The sequence below is a fragment of the Vulpes lagopus genome, chromosome 2, assembly GCF_018345385.1.
Source record: "Vulpes lagopus strain Blue_001 chromosome 2, ASM1834538v1, whole genome shotgun sequence".
Taxonomy (NCBI): Eukaryota; Metazoa; Chordata; class Mammalia; order Carnivora; family Canidae; genus Vulpes; species Vulpes lagopus.
The window spans coordinates 127170534-127195815 of NC_054825.1; the positions used below are offsets into that span (position 1 = coordinate 127170534).

General features: G+C 40.6%; 1 non-coding gene across 1 annotated transcript; it reads right to left on the minus strand.

The window, feature by feature from the left end:
- Window positions 1–204: 204 nt before the first annotated feature.
- On the minus strand, window positions 205–311 carry LOC121485923. Its single transcript, XR_005986426.1, has one exon. It is a non-coding gene; the product is annotated as a U6 spliceosomal RNA (small nuclear RNA).
- Between the last annotated feature and the right edge of the window lie 24971 nt (window positions 312–25282).

Sequence of the window (25282 nt, forward strand, 5' to 3'; positions counted from 1 at the left end):
AATCATTTTTTAAAAAGAGGGGGATGCCTGGGTGGCTCAGGAGGTAGAGCATCTACCTTTGGCTCAGGGCATGATCCTGGGGTCCTGGGACTGAGTTCCGCATCAGGTTCCCTGCAAAGAGTCTGCTTCTCTCTCTGCCTCTCTCTCTGTCTCTAATGAACAAATAAATAAAATATTTAAAAATATAAATAGATAAATAAATAAATAAATAAGGAATACTTCATGAATTTGCATGTCATCCTTGTGCAGGGCAATGCTAATCTCCTTGTGTATTGTTCCAATTTTAGTATATGTGCTGCCAAAACAAGCACAAAAGGAGACATATTAAGAATCACACTGATTCATGACCAATGGCTCAGTGAGTTGATTGGTATTCCAGGGCTAGGAAAAAATATAACTGCAAAATTAGCAAGGAACTCCAGAGGAGACTATGTGGATGCATTTCTAAGAATGGCACAGAGTGAGGAGATGTAAATGCTCATTAGGGGATACATTATGAGATGGTGGAAAGCAAATGAAATATGGATGTTTATACCTTTGGCTCCTTATACTGAGCCAAAAGTTGGCCATGAATATGTTTCTCTTTGTAAGGCTCCCTTTGGTGCAGTCTTTTCTGCCAGGATGTAGTAATAGTTTCTGCCTCCACGGTAGTTCTTGTGGTGGTAATGGCTCCCTGCTGTCACTAGTAATAGATGACTCACCAACCCTGCACATATTTTTTTATTATATCTCCTTAAGTATCCCATTGTTTCTTAATTGACCACAGCAATCCTGATCAAATACTACACAAGAGTGCAGACTTGTATTGCTTATTATTCCAGCATCTGGAATGAGGTCTGTCACACTGTAGGTTTTCAACAAATGTTTGTCGAATGAATATGTGTTTCATCCACTTTCTGTCCAATAAAACATTTTTAATTTAAGCATCATTAATAATCAGTTTTCAAAAATGCATGATATCTGCTGTTAAAATTAATCTGGGGAATAACCTTTCTGAAGACTTTGCATTTAACAAGTATTTAACATATACACATTTTATTTTTTATTGAAACATATAGTATAACACCCAGTGCTCATCCCATCAAGTGCCCTCCTCAGTGCCAGTCAACATGTACACATTTTAATTGAGCAAATCTACCATTCAGGTATTTGTGCCAAAAAAAATCACATATATATGCAAAAGATACATGGATGATGACGCTTGTTATGTATTCTTTATAATAGTGAAAACTAGAAACAATCTAAACATGAACCACAAAGAGATTGATTGAATAAGCATGATATGCCCCTACAATGCAAAAAAGAATGATTTAGTCCTACAAAGACTGACCAGATAACTTTAAGTGTAAAAACAAATTGTAAATAAGTAGGAATCATGCCTTTTTAAAAATCCATTGTTAGCTTTAGCATAAAGTCTAGAGTTAAGCATCAGTTAATATTGGTTTTATTTGGAAGATGAGATAGAAAGGAGGGAGCTAGCTTCCATTATCCCATCATCACTGCTGAATTTTCATCAAATTGAGCAAGTATTTGCATTTTCAAAAGAAACATTTAAATAGGGGCACCTGGCTGGCTCAGCGGTAAAGCACCTGGCTTTGGCCCAGGGCGTGATCCTGGAGTCCCAGAATCGAGTCCCACATCAGGCTCCCTGCATGGAGCCTGCCTCTCTCTCTGCCTCTCTCTCTGTGTGTCTCTCATGAATAAATAAATAAAAATCTTAAAAAAAAGGAAGAAACATTTAGATATATTTACCTTTAAAAATAAACAAGTGTAACTCAAGTGTTTAAAAAATAAGTCTTGTTTAGCACAGAGCATAAGGACAATAAAATATCAAGTTGCAAAGCTTATTACAAAACAATTAAATGTAGTTGGGCTGATTATTTCTTATACTCTCATATTTAGCTTCTGCATTTACAAGTTCAAGGATTTTTTATCCAGAAAGCTATATTTATTTATTTATTTATTTTTAAAGATTTTATTTATTTATTTGAGAGAGAGCTGGGAGGGGCAGAGGGAGAGGGATAAGCAGACTCCTTGCTGAACTGGGGGAGGGGGACCCATAAGGGGGCTCCATCCCAGAACCCTGAGATCATGACCTGAGCCAAAGGCACAGGCTTAATTCACTGAGCTACCCAGGTGCCCCCAGAAAGCTGTATTTCATTAAAAAGAAGGGTATTTGATTCTTAATAAACCAATTGCACTGTTTATGGAAAATAAAATTTTTTGACCTTCCCATAAAGAGCCAACACGACTTAAGGTCCATTTTTGCAAAGATAAAAAAGTCTGATTAAGGGGATATGTGCATGACCCTCGGGAACTGTCCAACAAAGACTACTCCTTTCCCAATCCGAGTAAATCCAGACTCCCTTCACGCTGGCCCGAGACGCCGCGGCAGGGAGGACCATCTCCAGACCCCACCTATTGAGACGGGAGGATGTGCAGATCCGCGCCCACAAGGCCCCCAGGAAGGAGTAGGCGGGAGGACGTCCCAGGACTCGGAGCAGCAGGGCAAAAGGGTGCGCCAAGCCTCGGGACTCCGGGGTACGCCGTGACTGCAATGGAGCCGAGTGGCGCTGCGGGCCAGAGGAGGGCTGAGGGCACCTGTGAGCACCTGCAGAGCTCCGCCCGCCGCCCGCTGCCCTCCGCAGGCCCAGGGGTCCACACCAGCCTCACTGGATTGGGAGGGACTGAGAAAGGAGCTTGCAGAGGCGGGTTCTAAGTGTCTAGCCTTGGAGGCTTAAAGCAAAAGTGATCGTGGGTCTGGCTGGCTCATGCTACCAGATGGATCGACCTGTGAATTTTTGAGAGGAACGGGCTTGTGACCCAGAGGGCAGAAGCAGGAAGTCTTAGAGACACCCTGGGCTCTACCTCCAGAATCAGGCTCCCAGGTGCAGATGGGGCTGAGCCCATGTAAGGAGCAGGTGTTCAGCGCAGGCCAGAAAGTGTGAGGACCTTGCGCCCCCCCCCCCCCCCCCCCACACACACACCCTGCAGCACAACCTGAGAAAAGGCCCTGTTGGTGGCCGGAAGGGAAATTGTATTTATTTTGCAGACTGTGAGCTTGCCAGAAAGCAGCTGCGGTGGGTCTGTGTTGGAGCCAGAAAGACCAGGATAAATTCCAGATGCCACCTGTAAGCAAGGCCTAGAAAAGGAACATGGGTAAGAAGTTTCTCAACAGACAATGAGGATATTAATAATAATTGCTTTATGGTGTTGTTTTGAAACTTAGATAAGTCTAAGTTGTAAATCAAATAGACTAGTTCAGGGTACTAAGCCCTGAATAAGTGACAACTTGTTAGATTTAGAAGACACTTTATTCCTTTCATTGGATGACTTGTATAAACCTCACAACCATTCTCTGATATCGGTATAACTATTTGCTCGGATTGGTGCAGTGATGTGCCTAGGTCAAAAGCTAGCAGTGAAGGAATCTGGATTCAAGGGCAGGCGAGCTTCACTTCCTGCCTCAGGCATTGTGTAAATATCACATCTGCTTAAAACCAGCGCTGCAGCCTTCAGAGTACTTAGCAGAGTGACCTGTCCCCAAATTGCCAAGGATATAATGGGAAGTGAATGTAGATAGAATCTACCACTTGGCAAATGTCTTCTGGGATTTCTGGGGTCCCTTTTATCCCTGAGTCAAACAGACCCTCCTAGACCCTGATGCACTGGCAGGCTATGTTTTCAGTCTGAGATTATAGTGAACTCCAAGACAGTAAGCTTTGAGACTTTAAAATTAGTTCCTCAGGGTCCAGGTCCTTCATTTTATTTTTTTTTAAATTAATTTTTATTGGTGTTCAATTTACCAACATACAGAAAAACACCCAGTGCTCATCCCGTCAAGTGTCCACCTCAGTGCCTGTCACCCATTCCCCTCCAACACCCGCCCTCCTCCCCTTCCACCACCCCTAGTTCGTTTCCCAGGGTTAGGAGTCTTTATGTTCTATCTCCCTTCCTGATATTTCCCAACATTTCTTTTCCCTTCCTTTATATTCCCTTTCACTATTATTTATATTCCCCAAATGAATGAGAACATACACTGTTTGTCCTTCTCCGATTGACTTATTTCACTCAGCATAATACCCTCTAGTTCCATCCACGTTGAAGCAAATGGTGGGTATTTGTCGTTTCTAATGGCTGAGTAATATTCCATTGTATACATAAACCACATCTTCTTTATCCATTCATCTTTCGATGGACACCGAGGCTCCTTCCACAGTTTGGCTATTGTGGCCATTGCTGATAGAAACATCGGGGTGCAGGTGTCCCGACGTTTCATTGCATCTGAATCTTTGGGGTAAATCCCCAACAGTGCAATTGCTGGGTCGTAGGGCAGGTCTATTTTTAACTCTTTGAGGAACCTCCACACAGGTTTCCAGAGTGGCTGCACCAGTTCACATTCCCACCAACAGTGTAAGAGGGTTCCCTTTTCTCCGCATCCTCTCCAACATTTGTTGTTTCCTGCCTTGTTAATTTTCCCCATTCTCACTGGTGTGAGGTGGTATCTCATTGTGCTTTTGATTTGTATTTCCCTGATGGCAAGTGATGCAGAGCATTTTCTCATGTGCTTGTTGGCCATGTCCATGTCTTCCTCTGTGAGATTTCTCTTCATGTCTTTTGCCCATTTCATGATTGGATTGTTTGTTTCTTTGGTGTTGAGTTTAATAAGTTCTTTATAGATTTTGGAAACTAGCCCTTTATCTGATATGTCATTTGCAAATATCTTCTCCCATTCTGTAGGTTGTCTTTTAGTTTTGTTGACTGTATCCTTTGCTGTGCAAAAGCTTCTTATCTTGATGAAGTCCCAATAGTTCATTTTTGCTTTTGTTTCTTTTGCCTTCGTGGATGTATCTTGCAAGAAGTTACTGTGGCCGAGTTCAAAAAGGGTGTTGCCTGCGTTCTCTTCTATGATTTTGATGGACTCTTGTCTCACATTTAGATCTCTCATCCATTTTGAGTTTATCTTTGTGTATGGTGAAAGAGAGTGGTCCAGTTTCATTCTTCTGCATGTGGATGTCCAATTTTCCCAGCACCATTTATTGAAGAGACTGTCTTTCTTCCCGTGGATAGTCTTTCCTCCTTTATCAAATATTAGATGATCATACATTTCAGGGTCCACTTCTGGGTTCTCTATTCTGTTCCATTGATCTATGTGTCTGTTTTTGTGCCAGTACCACACTGTCTTGATGACCACAGCTTTGTAGTACAACCTGAAATCTGGCATTGTGATGCCCCCATCAGCATCTTTTTTAAAATTCCCCTGGCTATTCGGGGTCTTTTCTGATTCCACACAAATCTTAAAATAATTTGTTCTAACTTTCTGAAGAAAGTCCATGGTATTTTGATAGGGATTGCATTAAATGTGTAAATTGCCCTGGGTAACATTGACATTTTTACAATATTAATTCTGCCAATCCATGAGCATGGAATATTTTTCCATCTCTTTGTGTCTTCCTCAATTTCTTTCAGAAGTGTTCTATTGTTTTTAGGGTATAGATCTTTTACCTCTTTGGTTAGGTTTATTCCTAGGTATCTTATGCTTTTGGGTGCAATTGTAAATGGGATTGACTCCTTAATTTCTCTTTCTTCAGTCTCATTGTTAGTGTATAGAAATGCCATTGATTTCTGGGCATTGATTTTGTATCCTGCCACGCTACCAAATTGCTCTATGAGTTCTAGCAATCTTGGGGGCTTTTGGGTTTTCTATGTAGAGTATCATGTCATCGGCAAAGAGGGAGAGTTTGACTTCTTTTTGCCAATTTGAATGCCTTTAATGTCTTTTTGTTGTCTGATTGCTGAGGCGAGGACTTCCAGAACTATGTTGAACAGCAGTGGTGAGAGTAGACATCCCTGTCTTGTTCCTGATCTTAGGGGAAAGGCTCACAGTGCTTCCCCAATGAGAATGATATTTGCTGTGGGATTTTCGTAAATGGCTTTTAAGATGTTGAGGAAAGTTCCCTCTATCCCAACACTCTGAAGGGTTTTGATCAGGAATGGATGCTGTATTTTGTCAAATGCTTTCTCTGCATCTAATGAGAGTATCATACGGTTCTTGGTTTTTCTCTTGCTGATATGATGAATCACATTGATGGTTTTACGAGTGTTGAACCAGCCTTGTGTCCCGGGGATAAATCCTACTTGGTCATGGTGAATAATTTTCTTAATGTGTTGTTGGATCCTATTGACTAGTATCTTGTTGAGAATTTTTGCATCCATGTTCATCAGGGATATTGGTCTGTAATTCTCCTTTTTGGTGGGATCTTTGTCTGGTTTTGGAATTAAGGTGATGCTGGCCTCATAGAACGAATTTGGAAGTACTCCATCTCTTTCTATCTTTCCAAACAGCTTTAGTAGAATAGGTATGATTTCTTCTTTAAACGTTTGATAGAATTCCCCTGAGAAGCCATCTGGCCCTGGACTCTTGTGTCTTGGGAGGTTTTTGATGACTGCTTCAATTTCCTCCCTGGTTATTGGCCTGTTCAGGTTTTCTATTTCTTCCTGCTCCAGTTTTGGTAGTTTGTGGGTTTCCAGGAATGCGTCCATTTCTTCTAGTTTTCCTAATTTATTGGTGTAGAGCTGTTCATAATATGTTTTTAAAATTGTTTGTATTTCCTTGGTGTTGGTAGTGATCTCTCCTTTCTCATTCATGATTTTATTAATTTCAGTCTTCTCTCTCTTCTTTTTAATAAGGCTGGCTAATGGTTTATCTATAATTCTTTCAAAGAACCAACTCCTGGTTCTGTTGATCTGTTCCACAGTTCTTTTGGTCTCGATTTCATTTAGTTCTGCTCGAATTTTAATTAACTCTCTTCTTCTGCTGGGGGTGGGGTCTATTTGTTGCTTTTTCTCTAGTTTCTTTATGTGTATGGTGAGCTTTTGAATTTGAGTTCTTTCCAGTTTTTGAATGGATGCTTGTATTGCGATGTATTTCCCCCTCAGGACTGCTTTTGCTGCATCTCAAAGATTTTGAACGGTTGTATCTTCATTCTCATTAGTTTCCATGAATCTTTTTAATTCTTCCTTAATTTCCTGGTTGACCTTTTCATCTTTTAGCAGGATGGTCCTTAACCTCCACGTGTTTGTGGTCCTTCCAAACTTCTTGTTGTGATTAAGTTCTAATTTCAAGGCATTATGGTCTGAGAATATACAGGGGACTATCCCGATCTTTTGGTATCGGTTCAGACCCGATTTGTGACAGGTCCTTCATTTTAGAGCAAAGTAGCTCTTGTGAAGCAGAAAGCAAAGGGATTCTAGATAGGAATGTCTTCCCTGGAAAAGAGCACCCCTTCACTTTAGACCTCTCTCCAGAGTTTCAGAGTAGAGACAAAGAGCCCACAAAGGTCAGTACAGCCAGAAGCAGTTCTTGATCCCCCTGTCAAGAATGAGCCAGACTTGGTGATTCTACCACATTCAGAAGCCACAACATTGTGTGACAGTGAGGACTTTGGGCCAGCCTTCAGAAGAGCAAGGTAAGCTGGGTTGGCCTGGGGGTAGGTTACTCAGGAAAGGCCACTTCATCGGAGAACTTTTGAGAGTGAGGTCTGAGGATAGCCTTAAGCAGGAAGAAGGAAGAAATTCTGCCTCCACTTTCCCTAAATAGCCCTGTGCTTTACAGATGCTGCTGTCACATGTGTCCATCACCACATGTGGTACTAGTGATGTTATCCTTACCTCGTGGAATCTCATAATGATTGTTCATGAAGCATTTCCATGCTCATCTACTTCTGACTCATTTAAAACTTTAGAGAAATTGGGTCTTAAAGTGTCAGTGCAATGTCCAGGGCTACCTATTTGACAGATCTGGAACTCAAAGGCAGTGCCATTCATTTGGTCTCAGGTCCAAGTTTCAGTTAATTTATTTTTATTGAAGAGTCGTGATCTTTTATATGGCTATTTCACAGTTTATTTATCCATTCACCACTTGATACATATTTGGATTATTTCCAGCCATAAACACTTATATACAGATTTCTATGTGTGGACATACATCTTCATTCTCTTGAGTTAATACCAAGGAGTGAATGGGATTGCTGGGTCTCATAATAAGTATATTTTAACTTAATAAACTATCAAACTTTTTCAAAATGGCTGTACCAGTTTTCATTTATATTAGCAGCACGTGAGGGTTCTAGCTCCTCTGACTCTTCACAAGCATTTAATGATTACAGGCTTTTTATTTGAGCCATTATATTAGTTTGTAATGGTATTTCATTGTAGTTTTAATTTGATTTTCCTCATGTCTAATAATGATTATGTTTTTCTATGTTTTGTATCCTTTTTTTTAAAAAAAAAAGATTTTATTTACTTCTTTGAGAAAGAATGTGAGGGAGGAGAAGAGGCAGAGGGACAAGCGAACTCCATGGTGAGCACAGAGTCGGACATGGGGTTCAATCCCATTACCCCAAATCACGAACTGAGCCAAAATCAAGAGTCAGGTCATCAACTCACTTAGCCACTCAGGTATTCCTTTCATGTTCCTTTTTGGTGAAGTGCTTGTTTGATCTTTTTCCCATTTTACTTTTTAAGTTTTTTCTTTAACTACAGAGTTTAATTTTATTCTTCAATTGTGACATTGTTACTCACCTGGAAAAAAAGTAACTTCTTACTGATTTGAAGAGTTATATATATTTTATAAAAATTTTTCCTAAGATAAATGATTTATAGATATTTTCCTTCCGCTTATGTTTTTTCATATTCCTAACAGTATTTTTCAAAGAGCTGAGGTTTATATTTAAGAAGCTAGAAAAATCTGGGCAGCCCCGGTGGCGCCGCGGTTTAGCGCCGCCTGCAGCCTGGGGTGTGATCCTGGAGACCCGGAATGGAGTCCAATGTTGGGCTCCCCGTGTGGAGCCTGCTTCTTCCTCTGCCTGTGTCTCTGCCTCTCTCTCTCTCTCTCTCTCTCTCTCTGAATAAATAAATTTTTAAAAAATCTAAAAAAAAAAAAAGAAGCTAGAAAAATCTTAAACTACCTTAAACCAAAAGGAACCCAAAAAAACAAAAATGCAGAACAAAAAATAAAGACTAAAGCCAGCAGAAGGAAGAGAATAATAAAGAATAGAGCAGATCAATGAAACCAGGAGCTGGATCTTTGAAAAAAGTTAATAAAATTGATAAACCCCTAGCCAGAATTATCAAAAAGAAAAAAGAGGGGAGAAGTTAAGATGGCAGAGGAGTAAGGGTATCCAAGCTTCTCTGATCCCTAGAACACAGCTAGATAAATATCAAATCATTTTGAACAGACAAGAAATTGATCTGAGGACTGAGAAAGCAAAAATCCACAACTAGAGGTTGAAAAAACAGACACATCATGGAAGGTAGGAGTGGCAGAGAGTTGATTTGGGGGAGAAAGGAAGTGTGGGTATTGCAAAGGGGAAACTGATCACTGAGGGAAGAGCGAGAGAGAGAGAAAGAGAAAGAGAGAGAGAGAGAGAAAGAGAATCAGGAGGAGGGGCAAGATGCCGGAAGAGTAGGGTCCCCAAGTCACCTGTCCCCACCAAATTACCTAGATAACTTTCCAATCATCCTGAAAATCTACGAATTCGGACTGAGATTTAAAGAGAGAACAGCTGGAATGCTACAGTGAGAAGAGTTCGTGCTTCTATCAAGGTAGGAAGACGGGAAAAAAGAAATAAAGAAACAAAAGGCCTCCAAGGGGGAGGGGCCCCGCGAGGAGCCGGGCTGAGGCCGGGGCAAGTGTCCCCAGGACAGGAGAGCCCTGTCCCGGAGAAGCAGGAGCTGCACCAACCTTCCCCGCGGAAAGGGACTTGCAGGGAGTTAGAGCAGGACCCAGGAGGGCGGGGATGCCCTCGGGCTCCCTGGGACACTAACAGGCACCTGCGCCCCGGGGAGAGTGCGCCGAGCTCCCTAAGGGCTGCAGCGCGCACTGCGGGACCCGGAGCAGCTCGGAGGGGCTCGGGCGGCGGCTCAGCGGAGGGGGCTGCGGGGCGGGAGCGCGAATCCAACAGCGCAGGCCCCAGAGCACAGGGCGCCGGGACACAGCCCAGGATCCGGCCTCCCCCCGGGACAGGCAGAGGCCGGGAGGGCCCAGGACAGCGAGGATGCTCCTGCCCAGAGCTGAGCAGATCAGCGGCCCCGCCCCCGGAGCCTCCAGGCCCTGCAGACGGAGAGCTCTGGAGTTACTGCGGGGGCTGAATCCAGGGCTCCAGAGCTAGCCCCGCCACTGGGGTTGTTCCTCCTGGGGCCTCACGGGGTAAACAACCCCCCTGAGCCGTGCACCAGGCAGGGGCAGAGCAGCTCCCCCAAGTGCTAACACCTGAAAATCAGCACAAGAGGCCCCTCCCCCAGAAGACCAGCTAGACGGACAAGTTCTAGGGAAAGTCAAGGGACTTAAAGTATACAGAATCAGAAGATATTCCCCCATGTTTTTTTTTTTCTTTTTGATTTATGATTGCTTCCCCCACCCTTTTTTTCCCCTTCTTTCTTTTTCTTTCTCTTTTTCTTCTCTTTTTTCCTTTTTTCTTCCTTTTTTCTTTTTTGTTTTTCCCTTTTCTTTCCTTCTTTCTCTCCTCTCTTTTTCTCCTTTTCCCAATATAACTTGTTTTTGGCCAGTCTGCACTGAGCAAAATGACTAGAAGGAAAACCTTACCTCAAAAGAAAGAATCAGAAACAGTCCTCTCTCCCACAGAGTTACAAAATCTGGATTACAATTCAATGTCAGAAAGCCAATTCAGAAGCACTGTTATACAGCTACTGGTGGCTCTAGAAAAAAGCATAAAGGACTCAAGAGACTTCATGACTGCAGAATTTAGATCCAATCAGGGAGAAATTAAAAATCAATTGAATGAGATGCAAACCAAACCAGAAGTCCTAACAAGGAGGGTTAACGAGGTGGAAGAACCAGGGAGTGACATAGAAGACAAGTTGATGGCAAAGAAGGAAACTGAGGAAAAAAGAGACAAACAATTAAAAGACCATGAAGACAGATTAAGGGAAATAAACAACAGCCTGAGGAAGAAAATCCTACGTTTAATCAGGGTTCCCGAGGGCGCCAAAAGGGACAGAAGTCCAGAATATGTATTTGAACAAATCCTAGCTGAAAACTTTCCTAATCTGGGAAGGGAAACAGGCACTCAGATCCAGGAAATAGAGAGAGGCCCCCCTAAAATCAATAAAAACCATTCAACACCTTGACATTTAACAGTGAAGGTTGCAAATTCCAAAGATAAAGACAAGATCCTTAAAGCAGCAAGAGACAAGAAATCACTGACTTTTATGGGAAGGAGTATTAGGGTAACAGCAGACCTCTCCACCGAGACCTGGCAGGACAGAAAGGGCTGGCAGGATATATTCAGGGTCCTAAATGAGAAGAACCTGCAACCAAGAATACTTTATCCAGCAAGGATCTCATTCAGAATGGAAGGAGAGATAAAGAGCTTCCAAGACAGGCAGGAACTGAAAGAATATGTGACCTCCAAACCAGCTCTGCAAGAAATTTTAAGGGGGACTCTTAAAATTCCCCTTTAAGAAGAAGCTCAGTGGAACAATCCACAAAAACAAGGACTGAATAGATATCATGATGACACTAAACTCATATCTGTCAATAGTAACTCTGAACGTGAACGGGTTTAATGACCCCATCAAAAGGTGCAGGGTTTCAGACTGGATAAAAAATCAGGACCCATCTATTTGCTGTCTACAAGAGACTCATTTTAGACAGAAGAACACCTACAACCTGAAAATAAAAGGTTGGAGAACCATTTACCATTCAAATGGTCCTCAAAGTATTATGCTGAGTGAAGTAAGTCAGTCAGAGAAGGACAAACAGTGTATGTTCTCATTCATTGGGGGAATATAAACAATAGTGAAAGGGAATATAAGGGAAGGGAGAAGAAATGTGTGGGTAATATCAGGAAGGGACACAGAACATAAAGACTCCGAACTCTGGGAAATGAACTAGGGCTGGTGGAAGGGGAGGAGGGCACGGGGTAGGGGTGAATGGGTGACGGGCACTGAGGGGGACACTTGTCGGGATGAGCACTGGGTGTTATTCTGTATGTTGGTAAATTGAACACCAATAAAAATTAATTTATTAAAAACAAACAAACAAAACAAGGGTCTGCAAAAGAAAGCAGGCGTAGCCATCCTTATATGAGATAAACTAAAATTTACCCCGAAGACTGTAGTGAGAGACGAAGAGGGACACTCTATCATACTTAAAGGATCTATCCAACAAGAGGACTTAACAATCCTCAATATATATGCCCCGAATGTGGGAGCTGCCAAATATTTAAACCAATTAATAACCAAAGTGAAGAAATAGTTAGATAATAATACACTTATACTTGGTGACTTCAATCTAGCTCTTTCTACCCTCAAAAGGTCTTCTAAGCACAACAGCTCCAAAGAAACGAGAGCTTTAAATGATACACTGGACCAGATGGATTTCACAGATATCTACAGAACTTTACATCCAAACTCAACTGAATACACATTCTTCTCAAGTGCACATGGAACTTTCTCCAGAATAGACCACATACTGAGTCACAAATCAGGTCTGAACCAATACCAAAAGATCGGGATAGTCCCCTGTATATTCTCAGACCATAATGCATTGAATTAGAATTAAATCACAACAAGAAGTTTGGAAGGACTTCAAACTCGTGGAGGTTAAGGACCATCCTGCTAAAAGATGAAAGGGTCAACCAGGAAATTGAGGAAGAATTTAAAAGATTCATGGAAACTAATGATAATGAAGATACAACCGTTCAAAATCTTTGGGATATGGCAAAAGCAGTCCTGAGGGGGAAATACATCACAATACAAGCATCCATCCAAAAACTGGAAAGAACTCAAATACAAAAGGTAACCTTACACATAAAGGAGCTAGAGAAAAAAAACAGCAGATGGACCCTACACCCAGCAGAAGAAGAGAGTTAATTAAGATTCGAGCAGAACTCAACAAAATCGAGACCAGAAGAACTGTGGAACAGATCAACAGAACCAGGAGTTGGTTCTTTGAGAGAATTAATAAGATAGATAAACCATTAGTCAGCCTTATTAAAAAGAAGAGAGAGAAGACTGAAATTAATAAAATCATGAATGAGAAAGGAGAGATCACTACCAACACCAAGGAAATACAAACGATTTTAAAAACATATTATGAACAGCTCTACGCCAATAAATTAGGCAATCTAGAAGAAATGGATGCATTCCTGGAAACCCACAAACTACCAAAACTGGAACAGGAAGAAACAGAAAACCTGAACAGGCCAATAACCAGGGAGGAAATTGAAGCAGTCATCAAAAACCTCCCAAGACACAAAAGTCCAGGGCCAGATGGCTTCCCAGGGGAATTCTATCAAACGTTTAAAGAAGAAATCATACCTATTCTACTAAAGCTGTTTGGAAAGATAGAAAGAGATGGAGTACTTCCAAATTTGTTCTATGAGGCCAGCATCACCTTAATTCCAAAACCAGACAAAGACCCCACCTAAAAGGAGAATTATACACCAATAACCCTGATGAACACGGATGCAAAAATTCTCAACAAGATACTAGCCAATAGGATCCAACAGTACATTAAGAAAATTATTCTCCATGACCAAGTAGTATTTATCCCCCGACACAAGGCTGGTTCAGCACTCGTAAAACAATCAATGTGATTCATCATACAAGCAAGAGAAAAAACAAGAATCATATGATCCTCTCATTAGATGCAGAGAAAGCATTTGACAAAATACAGCATCCATTCCTGATCAAAACTCTTCAGAGTGTAGGGATAGAGGGGACATTCCTCAACATCTTAAAAGCCATCTATGAAAAGCCCACAGGAAATATCTTTCTCAATGGGGAAGCAGTGGGAGCCTTTCCCCTAAGATCAGGAACAAGACAGGGATGTCCACTCTCGCCACTGCTATTCAACATAGTACTGGAAGTCCTCGCCTCAGGAATCAGACAACAAAAAGACATAAAAGGCATTCAAATTGGCAAAGAAGAAGTCAAACTCTCCCTCTTCACCGATGACATGATACTCTACATAGAAAACCCAAAAGACTCCACCCCAAGATTGCTAGAACACATACAGCAATTTGGCAGCATGGCAGGATACAAAATCAATGCCCAGAAATCAGTGGCATTTCTATACAGTAACAATGAGACTGAAGAAAGAGAAATTAAGGAGTCAATCCCATTTACAATTGCACCCAAAAGCATAAGATACCTAAGAATAAACCTAACCAAAGAGGTATAGGATCTATACCCTAAAAACTACAGAACACTTCTGAAAGAAATTGAGGAAGACACAAAGAGATGGAAAAAATTCCATGCTCATGGATTGGCAGAATTAATATTGTGAGAATGTCAATATTACCCAGGGCAATTTACACATTTAATGCAATCCCTATCAAAATACCATGGACTTTCTTCAGAGAGTTAGAACAAATTATTTTAAGATTTGTGTGGAATCAGAAAAGACCCCGAATAGCCTGGGGAATTTTAAAAAAGAAAACCATAGCTGGGGGCATCACAATGCCAGATTTCAGGTTGTACTACAAAGCTGTGGTCATCAAGACAGCATGGTACTGGCACAAAAACAGACACATAGATCAATGGAACAGAATAGAGAATCCAGAAGTGGACCCTCAACTTTATGGTCAACTAACATTCGATAAAGGAGGAAAGACTATCCACTGGAGGAAAGACAGTCTCTTCAATAAATGGTGCTGGGAAAATTGGACAGCCACATGCAGAAGTATGAAACTAGACCACTCTCTTTCACCATACACAAAGATAAACTCAAAATGGATGAAAGATCTAAATGTGATACAAGATTCCATCAAAATCCTAGAGGAGAACACAGGAACACCCTCTTTGAACTCGGCCACAGTAACTTCCTGCAAGATACATCCACGAAGGCAAAAGAAACAAAAGCAAAAATGAACTATTGGGACTGCCTCAAGATAAGAAGCTTTTGCACAGCAAAGGATACAGTCAACAAAACTAAAAGACAACCTACAGAATGGGAGAAGATATTTGCAAATGTCGTTTCAGATAAAGGGCAGTTTCCAAGATCTATAAAGAACTTATTAAACTCAACACCAAAGAAACAAACAATCCAATCATGAAATGGGCAAAAGACATGAAAAGAAATCTCACAGAGGAAGACATAGACATGGCCAACATGCACATGAGAAAATGCTCTGCATCACTTGCCATCAGGGAAATACAAATCAAAAGCACAATGGGATACCACCTCACACCAGTGAGAATAGGGAAAATTAACAAGGCAGGAAACCACAAATGTTAGAGAGGATGCGGAGAAAGGGAACCCTCTTACACTGTTGGTGGGAATGTGAACTGGTGCAGCCACTCTGGTAAACTGTGTGGAGGTTCCTCAAAGAGTTAAAAATAGACCTGTCCTATGACCCAGCAATTGCACTGTTGGGGATTTACCCCAAAGATACAGATGCTATGAAATGCCGGGACACCTGTACCATGATGTTTATAGCAGCAATGTCCACTATAGCCAAACTGTGGAAGGAGCCTCGGTGTCCATCGAAAAATGAATGGATAAAGAAGATGTGGTTTATGTATACAATGGAATATTCCTCAGCCATTAGAAACGACAAATACCCACCATTTGCTTCGACGTGGATGGAACTGGAGGGTATGATGCTGAGTGAAGTAAGTCAATCGAGAAGGACAAACTTTGTATGTTCTCATTCATTTGGGGAATATAAATAATAGTGAAAGGGAATAGAAGGGAAGGGTGAAGAGATGGGTAGGAAATATCAGAAAGGGAGACAGAACATAAAGACTCCTAAGTCTGGGAAACGAACAAGGGTGGTGGAAGGGGAGGAGGGCGGGGGGTGGGGGATGAATGGGTGATGGGCACTGAGGGGGGCACTTGACGGGATGAGCACTGGGTGTTATTCTGTATGTTGGCAAATTGAACACCAATAAAATATAAATTTATTTAAAAAAAAAGAAAGAGAATCAGCATTTAGGGGATTGTACAAGATAAACTATTCCCAAAAAATATTTGCTGGGAAAAGGATAGGGGCTAAACTGCAAGTTTTTTTTATAAGCAGTGGAGTGCAAAGTCTGAAGTTTGGAGGTCCATACTAGCTCTGGTGGGGAAGGAGGGTGGAGACCCAGGACCAGGCAGTGTGGTTTAAGGATCCCCTTGGGTCACATGAGGAGAAACAGTTTCTCTCCTTTGAGTGCATTTGGGAGTGGCAGTGTGGCCTCTCTGGGAATAAAAAGACCCCTAGCATAGGAAAAAGATACCCCCTGAGGGCAGCAAGCCTTGATTGCTGGCTTTTTAATGCCCTTTACCATAAACTTTGAACAACTGCTTGAGTGACCATTACATTCAATGACACACTGGCAAATGGCAAAAGTGTGGTGAGATCTTCCCCCAGAGAGTCAGTGTGAGTCCAGCCTCGTGGATCTCTAAAATGTGGAGTATTGAAACCTAGCCACAAGCCTGAGATAAAACACAGGACTGCTGTGCTGCCTGGCAGGCAGACAGCTCAGAGTGAAGGCAGGGATTTAGTGGAAGCAGAACACAAGAGAGGTGAGTGCTTGCTTTTCTGTAAGGGCATCCTAAAGAGTAGCAAGTGCAAATTCCCAACTCCAGGGAAAAAAGAATAGGCAATGTAATTTCCCTGCCCTGTCCCCCCCATTCCCCCCATCAGCACTGACCAATTTCAGTGAACAAAACACGGCCACCTAGTGGAGGCCAGAGCCCCCATCTTCCTGCACCCTGCAGGTGCATCTCCACTAGGGCAAGTCCACCTGAGAATCAGCACAGCAGGCCCCTCCCCAGAACATCAGCACAAACCACTCACAGATACCAACTCCACTGATCATAGAGTGCTGCAAAGCTTAAGCTCTAAGGGGAAATTGAATCTAGCTTCCTTTTTGTTTTTGTTTTTTGGCTCTAGCTTCTTAGCTTCTTTTACCAAGCAAACCAAAACACACCTATATCTACCTTCCTTTTTTTTTTTTTTTTTTTTTTTGACTTCATAATATAGCCATTACTCTTAGGAGCAGGAATACAACAGATTTTCCTAACAGTCATACACAAAAACACAGTGACCCAGACAAAATGACAAGATGGAGGAATTCACTGCAAAAGAAAGAACAGGAAGTCACAGGCAGGGGTTTAGCTAATACAGATACAAGCAAGATATCTGAACCAGAATTAATAATCATAAGGGTAGTGGATGGGCTTGAGAAAAGCATAGAAAACACTTAGAGAATCCTTTACTGCAGAAATAAGAGAACTAAATCTAGTCAGGACTAAACTAAAAATCCTATAACCAAGATGCAAAACCAAATGCATGCATTGCCATAAGGATGAATGAAGCAGAACAAATCAGTGATATAGAAGATAAAATTATGGACAAAATTATGGACAAAATGAAGCTGAAAAAAGAGGGAAAGAAAAGTACTGGATCACAAATGTAGACCTACGGAAGTCAGTGACTCCTTAAAGCGTAATAACATTCATATCATAAGAGTCCAAGAAGTGGAAAAGAGGGGGGAAAGGGCAGAAGATTTATCTGAGCAAAGTATAGCTGAAAACTTTCCTAATCAGGGGAAGGAAACATCAAAATCCAAGAGCACAGAGAGCTCCCATTAAATTCATCAAAATCCAGACATCACCAAGACATGTCATAGTCAAATTCACAAAATGAACAGTCAAGGAAAGAATCTTGAAATCAGCAAGAGAAAGAGTCCTTAACCTACAAGGGAAGGCAGATCAGGGGACACCTGTGTGGCTCAGCAGTTGAGTGTCTCCCTTTGGTTCAGGGCGTGATCCTGGGGTCCTGGAATCAAGTCCCTCACCAGGCTCCCCATAAGGAGTCCCTCTGCCTGTGTCTCTGCCTCTCTCTGTGTGTCTCTCATGAATAAATAAATAAAATCTTTTTTTAAAAAAGAAGGCAGATAAGGTTCAAAGAAGAAAATTTGGCAGGCCAAAAAAAGGTGGTATGACATATTCAACATGCTGAATGGAAAAAATATGCAGCCAAGAATACTTTATCCAGCAAGGCTTTCATTCAGAATAGAAGGAGAGATAAAGCGTTTCCCAGGCAAACAAAAATCAAAGGAGTTCGTGACTGCCAAACCAGCCCTACAAGAAATATTAAAGGATACTCTGCATGGGGGGAAAAGACCAAAAACAACGAAGATTAGAAAGGAACAAAGAACTCCACCAGAAACACCAGTTTTATGGGTAACACAATGGCACTAAATTCGTATCTTTCAATAATCACTTTGAATGTCAATAGAATAAATGCTCTGATCAAAAGACATAGGGTATGAGAATGGACAAAAAAATGAGACCCATCCATATGCTGCCTATAAGAGACTCATTTTAGACCTAAAGACATCCCAGATTGAAAGTGAGGGGATAGAGAACCATCGATCATGCTAAGGAACAACAAAAGAAAGCTGGAGTAGCCATATGTGTATCAGACAAACTAGATTTTAAACCAAAGACTAACAAGAGATGAAGAAAGGCAATATATCATAGAGAAGTCATCTATCCATCAAGAAGATCTAAAAAATTGCAAATACTCATGCCCCCAACTTGGGAGCATCCAAATATATAATTCAATTTATAACAAATACAAAGAAACTTATTGATAATAATACAATAACAGTAAGTACTGGGACTTTAACACCCCACTTCTAGCAATGGACATATTATCTATGCAGAAAACCATCAAGGAAACAATAACCTTGAATGATATATTGGACTAGAAGGACATAAGAGGTATATTCAGAGCATTTCATCCTAAAGCAGCAGAATACACATTTTTCTCGAATGCACATGGAACATTTACCAGAATATCACATATTGGGTCACAAATCAGCCATCAACAAGTAAAAAGAGACTGAGATCTTACCATGCATATTTTCAGACCACAATGCCATGAACCTTGAAATCAATTGCAAGAAAAAAATTGGAAAAAACACAAATACATGAAAGTTAAAGAACATCCTACTAGAGAATGAATGGGTTAAACAAAAATTAAAGAATTAAATACATGGAAGCAAATAAGAATGAAAACATGACAGTCCAAACCCTTTGAGATGTAGCAAAGGTGGTCCTAGGAGAGAAGTATATAGCAATATTGGCCTACCTCAAGAAACAAAAACAGTCTCAAATATGCAACCTAAACTTACACCTACAGGAGCTAGAAAAAGAATGGCAAATAAAGCCTAAAGCCAGCAGAAGGGAAATAAAAAAGATTAAGACAGGGGGAAAATGATATAGAACCAAAAAAAAAAAAAAAAAACCAAATAGAACAAATCAACAAAACCATGAGCTGGTTCTTAGAAATAATTAATAAAACTGATAAGCCACTTGCCAGACTTATCAAAAAGAAAAGAGAAAGGGCCCAAATAGATAAAATCATGAATTAAAGAGGAGAGATCACAACCAACACTACAGAAATATAAACAAGTATAAGAGAATATTATGAAAAATTAAATACCAACAAACTGGGCAATCTGGAAGAAATGTATAAGTTTCTAGAAATATACAGTCTACCAAAACTGAAACAGGAAGAAATAGAAAATTTGAACAGACCATGAGCAACAAAGAAATTGGATTGGTAGTCAAAAGTCTCTGGGACCAGATGGCTTTACAGGGGAATTCTACCAGAAAAAAAAGAGTTAGTGCCTATTATTCTGAAGCTGTTTCAAAAAATAGAAATGGAAGGAAAACTTCCAAACTTATTCCACAAGGCCAGCATTAACTTGATTCCAAAACCAGACAAAGACCCCATTTTTTTAATACTAAATTTATTTTTTATTGTTGTTCAATTTTCCAATATACAGAATAACACCCAGTGCTCATCCCGTCAAGTGCCCACCTCAGCGCCTGCCACCCAGTCACTCCCACCCCCCGCCCACCTCCTCTTCCACCACCTCTAGTTCGTTTCCAGAGTTAGGAGTCGTCCATGTTCCGTCTCCCTTTCTGACATTTCCCACCCATTTCTTCTCCCTTCCCCTCTATTCCCTTTCACTATTATTTATATTCCCCAAATGAATGAGAACATATAATGTTTGTCATTCTCCGAATGACTTTTTTCACTCAGGATAATACCCTCCAGTTCCATCCACGTCGAAGCAAATGGTGGGTATTTGTCATTTCTAATGGCTGAGTAATATTCCATTGTATACATAAACCACATCTTCTTTATCCATTCATTTTTCGATGGACACCGAGGCTCCTTCCACAGTTTGGCTATTGTGGACATTGCTGCTAGAAACATGGGGGTGCAGGTGTCCTGGCGTTTCATTGCATCTGTATCTTTGGAGTAAATCCCCACCAGTGCAATTGTTGAGTCATAGGGCAGGTCTATTTTTAACTCTTTGAGGAACCTCCACACAGTTTTCCAGAGTGGCTGCACTAGTTCACATTCCCACCAACAGTGTAAGAGGGTTCCCTTTTCTCCACATCCTCTCCAACATTTGTGGTTTCCTGCCTTGTTAATTTTCCCCATTCTCAGTGGTGTGAGGTGGTATCTCATTGTGGTTTCAGATAAAGGGCTAGTTTCCAAGATCTATAAAGAACTTATTAAACTCAACAGCAAAGAAACAAACAATCCAATCATGAAATGGGCAAAAGACATGAACAGAAATCTCACAGAGGAAGACATAGACATGGCCAACAAGCACATGAGAAAATGCTCTACATCACTTGCCATCAGGGAAATACAAAGACCCCATTAAAAAAAGAATTATACATCAATATCCCTGATGAACATGGGTGCAAAAATTCTTAACAAGATACTAGGAAACCAAATCCAATAGTTAATTAAAAGAATTACTCCCCTTGATCAAGAGGGACTTATTACTAGGCTACAGGAGTGGTTTGATATTCACAAATTAAGCAACATAATACACCACTTCAATAAAAGAGAGTATAAGAACCATTTGAGGGATCCCTGGGTGGCTCAGCGGTTTGGCGCCTGCCTTTGGCCCAGGGCACGATCCTGGAGTTCCAGGATCGAGTCCCGCGTCGGGCTCCCTGCATGGAGCCTGCTTCTCCCTCCTCCTGTGTCTCTGCCTCTCTCTCTCTCTATGTCTATCATGAATAAATAAAAAAAAATTTTTTAAACCATTTGATCCTCTCAATAGATCCAGAAAAAGCATTTGACAAGATAAAGCATCCATTCTTGATAAAAACCTTCAACAAAGTAGGTATAGATGGAACATACCTCAATATCATAAAAACCATATATGAAAGACCCACAGGTAATACCATCCTCAATGGGGAAGAACTGAGAGTTTTTCCTCTGCAGTCAGGATATCCACTCCGAACACTGCTATTTAACATAGTACTGCAGGGGGCACCTGGGTGGCTAGTGAGTTAAGTGTCTGCATTCAGCTCAGGATATGATCCTGGAGTCCTGGGATCAAGTCCCATGTAGGCTCCCTACTCAGTGCAGAGTCTGCTTCTTCCTCTCCCTCTGTCTGCCTTTTCCCTTGTTTGTGCTGTCTTTCTGTCAAATAAATACATAAAATCTCAAAACAAAAACAAAAACATAGTACTGGAATTCCTAGTCTCAGCAATCACACAACACAAAGAAATAAAAGACATCCAAATTGGCAAGAAGGAAGTCAAATTTTCCCTGTTTGTAGATGAGATAATACTCTATGTAGAAACCCCCCCCCCCAAAAAAAAAACCACCAGAAAATTACTAGAACTCATATATGAACTCAGCAAAGTGTCAGGATATAAAAATCAATGTGCAGAAATTGGTTGCATTTCTATACACCAATAATGAAGTAGCAGAAAAAGAAATTAAGGAATCAATCCCATTTATAATTGCACCAAAACCAGTAAGAAAAAAATAGGAATAAACTGAACAAAAGAGGTAAAAGTTTTGTACTCTGGAAACTACAGAACACTTATGAAAGAAATTGGAGAGGACACACAGAAATGGGAAAAAATTCTGTGTTCATGGATTGAAAGAACAAACATTGTTAAAATGTCTATACTACCCTAGGCAATCTACACATTTAATGTAACCCCTATCCAAGTACCACCAGCATTTTTTTCAGAACTAGAAGAAACAATTATAAAATTTGTGTGGAACCACAAAAGACCATAAATATCCAAAGCAATTCTGAAAAAGAAAAGCAAAGCTGGGGGCATCATGATTCCAGACTTCAAGCTGTACTACAAAGCTTTGATCATCAAGACAGTGTGGTACTGGCTCAAAAGCAGACACATAGATCAATGGAACAGAATAGAGAACCCACAAATGGGCCCTTAACTCTATGGTCAATTGATATTCGACAAAGCAGGAAAGACTATCCACTGGAAAAAGGACAGACTCTTCAGTAAATGGCACTGGGAAAATTGGACAGCCACGTGCAGAAGAATGAAACTGGACCATCATCCTCTTACACCAGACACAAAGATAAACTCAAAATGTATTAAAGACCTAAATGTGAGATGGGAAATTATTAAGATCCTAAGGAGAACACAGGCAGTAAACCCTTCGACATTAGCTGTAGCAACATTTTTCTAGATATGTCTCCTGAGGCAAGGGAAGCAAAAGAAAAATTACTTTTGGGACTTCATCAAAATAAAAATCTTCTGCACAGCAAGGGAAACAATCAACAAACTAAAAGGCAACGTATGGAATGGTAGATGACTTTTGCAAATGACATATCTGACAATAAAGAGTTAGCATCCAAAATATGTAAAGATTTTTTGCAGCTCAACACTCCCCAAACCAAATAGCCCAATTAAGAAATGGGCAGAGAACATGAATAAACATTTTTCCAAAGAAGACATTCAGCTGGCTAACAGACACATGGGAAGATGCAACATCACACACTATCCAGAAAATACAAATCAAAACTATAATGAGATATCCCCTCACTCCTGTCAGAATGGCTAAAATCAACAACATAGGAAACAACAGATGTTGTTGAGGATGTGGAGAAAGGGGAACCCTCGTGCACCATTGGTGGGAATGCAAACTGGTGCAGCCACCCTAGAAAAGAGACATACAATGGAATATTACTCCACCATAAAAAAGAACAAAATCTTTCCATTTGCAGCAACATGGATGGAGCTAGAGAGTATTATGCTAAGTCAAATAAGTCAGTCAGAGAAAGACAAATACCTATGATTTCACTTATATGTGGAATTTAAGAAACAGACAATCATAGGGAAAAGAGAGAGGGAAACCAAGACACAGACTGTTCTAGAGAACAAACTGATGATTACCAGAGGGGTGGTGGGTGGGGGAATGAATTATGTGATGGAGATTAAGGAGTGCACCTGTGATGACTGCTGGGTGTTGTATGTAAGTGTGGAACCACTAATTTGTACACTTGAAACTAATGTTACACTATGTTAACTAACTGGAATTTAAATAAAATCTTTTTTAAAAGAGCAGAGGTTTTAAATATATCAATTTTCATAGTTTAAAAAATATTTTTCCTTTATGAGTGTATTAGTCTACTCAAGCAGCCATAACAAAATACCACAGACCAAGTAGGTTAAACAAATTCAAGGGCAAGATGTGATCAGTGCTGGTTTCTGGTATGACCTCTCTTCCTGGCTTGCAGATGGCCATCTCCTCCTTGTGTCCTCACATGGCCTTTCCTCTGTGCACACACGGAAAGAGAGCTCTGCAGTGCCTCTTCCTGCTGCTCTAAGCACACAAGTTCTATCAGATCAGGACCCCACCTTTATTACCTCATTTAACCTTAATTACCTCCATAAAGGCCCTAACTCCAAATGCAGTCACATTGAGGGTTAGGGCTTCAACATATGTAGGGGACACAATTCAGTCCATAACAGTGACTTATACTCTTTTTTTGTTTTATCTAATAAATATTTAACTAATATGGTCACAAGCATTTCTCTTTTTTTAAGATTTTATTTATTTATTCATGAGAGACACACAAAGAGAGGCAGAGACACAGAGAGAGAAGCAGGCTCCCTGCGAGGAGCCCAATGTAGGACTCAATCCCAGGACCCCAGGATCACAACCTGAGTTAAAGGCAGATGCTCAACCACTGAGCCACCCAGGTGCCCAGTCAGTCACAAGCATTTCACTTTTTCCCCTTATATACATTTGAAAGTTATACACCATTTGTTGAGAAGGGTACACTTTCTCCATTGAATTGCCTTGATATCTCTGCTGGGAATCATTTTAATATAAATATATGCTTCTGAAATACAAATATGGTTCTGAGTACTACCTCCAGGGCTTAATTGTATATCTTTATTGATTCCCCATTACCTCAGCAGAGGATTTAGTATGGGGGGAGTGTATCCTATAGAGCACTCCATAAAGGGTCACTGGCATACAGGAAATGATTACAGGAAGCCTATTTATAATGACTTTATCTTTAAAAAGATACTAAGCTTTATCAGTAGTATATTAACTGGTAGCACATGTACATATTTTAGAAATATATACAAAAACTGAATTATGGCATGAGAACATTTGTACTAATTATGTGATACCCCAGAGTATAAGAGAGTTAGGGCTTTAATAATATTTTATATTTTATTATTTTATAATATTTTGTTTTAAATTCTCAACAGTAAGCATTATATAAAAGTTTTCACAGGTATTTGTCATGTCACCAGTTTCTAAACACCTCAGATGGATCAGAAATGTGCTGTTACAGGCAGCACTGCCCATTCGAGGATGTGACTGTGGAGGTCACTGAGGAGAAGTGGAAGGACCTGGGCCCTGCTCAGAGGACCCTGTACAGACATGTGATCCTAGAAAACAATAGCCACCTCATCCCAGTGTGTGAGCAGACCTGCCTATGACCCTATGTCATTGCTTCAAGAATTCAATCCTGTTTGTTCATGATTGCTACTTTTATCATATGTGTCATGTCCTGTTTTGTTTCTATTAATTAACTTTTCTCCTGGTTAGAGATCATAGGTGTCTTCTTTGCATACTTTGTGATTTTTTAAATTGGATGCTAGTTGTGGATGTTACATTGTTGGGTGCTATTTTTTTTTTTTTTTGTATTTTAAAATATTTTGAGGCTTTCTCTGGAATAGTTATTTGGAATTACTTTGATCCTTTCAAGTTCTGCTTTTAAGCTTAGTTTTGTTAGAACACCTTCTAATTTAGGGCTAATGTAGAATCTTTCAGGTTATTATACTGAATCCCCCATGATTTAAGAGCTCTTTCTACTCTGGCTAGTGGGATTAAAAACTTCCCTTTTCTAAGTATACTTTGGTGATTTTCCACTCTACCTGTTCCCCCTGGTTCTTTCCCCAACTACTTAGTTTTCTTACATGCAAGCA